This window comes from Neopelma chrysocephalum, unplaced genomic scaffold (assembly GCF_003984885.1).
Source record: "Neopelma chrysocephalum unplaced genomic scaffold, ASM398488v2 Primary Assembly neopelma1_200, whole genome shotgun sequence".
NCBI classification, from domain to species: Eukaryota; Metazoa; Chordata; class Aves; order Passeriformes; family Pipridae; genus Neopelma; species Neopelma chrysocephalum.
The window spans coordinates 2,513,733-2,514,440 of record NW_020897862.1 but is presented as its reverse complement, the minus strand read 5'-3'; the positions used below and the strand labels follow the sequence as shown (position 1 = coordinate 2,514,440).

Here is a 708-nt window from a genome sequence, read left to right as displayed (position 1 = left end):
GGTGTTCACTTGGTTAATTCTCTGTTCCCTGTGCAGATGTAGGTGCACACAAAGGTGCTCATTTGGTGTTATTCCGTTCCCTGTGCAGATGTGGGTTCACACAAAGGTGGTTTTTTGGTTTATTCTCTGTTCCCTGTGCCGATATGGGTGCACACAAAGGTGCTCATTTGGTGTTATTCTGTTCCCTGTACAGATATGGGTGCACACAAAGGTGCTCGTTTGGTTTCTTCACTATTCCCTGTGCAGATGTGGGTGCACACAAAGGTGCTCATTTGGTGTTATTCTGTTCCCTGTGCAGATGTGGGTCCACACAAAGGTGTTTATTTGGTTTATTCTCTCCCTGTGCAGATGTGGGTGCACATAAATGTGCTCATTTGGTTTCTTCTCTCCTGTGCAGATGTGGGTGCAGACAGAAGTGCTCACTTGGTTAATTCTCTCCTCTGTGTAGATGTGGGTGCACACAGAGGTGTTCATTTGGTTTATTCTCTGTTCCCTGTGCAGATGTGGGTGCACACAGAGGTGTTCATCTGGTTTATTCTCTGTTCCCTGTGCAGATGTGGGTGCACCCAGAGGTGTTCATCTGGTCTGTTCTCTCCTGTGCAGATGTGGGTGCACCCAGAGGTGTTCATCTGGTTTGTTCTCTCCTGTGCAGATGTGGGTGCACACAGAGGTGTTCATCTGGTTTGTTCTCTGTTCCCTGTGCAGCTG

General features: G+C 48.0%; 1 protein-coding gene across 3 annotated transcripts in view; it reads left to right on the top strand.

The window, feature by feature from the left end:
- Positions 1-708, top strand: part of UBE4B (ubiquitination factor E4B) — a 39,278-nt gene that overhangs the window by 5,907 nt on the left and 32,663 nt on the right. The window lies entirely within an intron of this gene.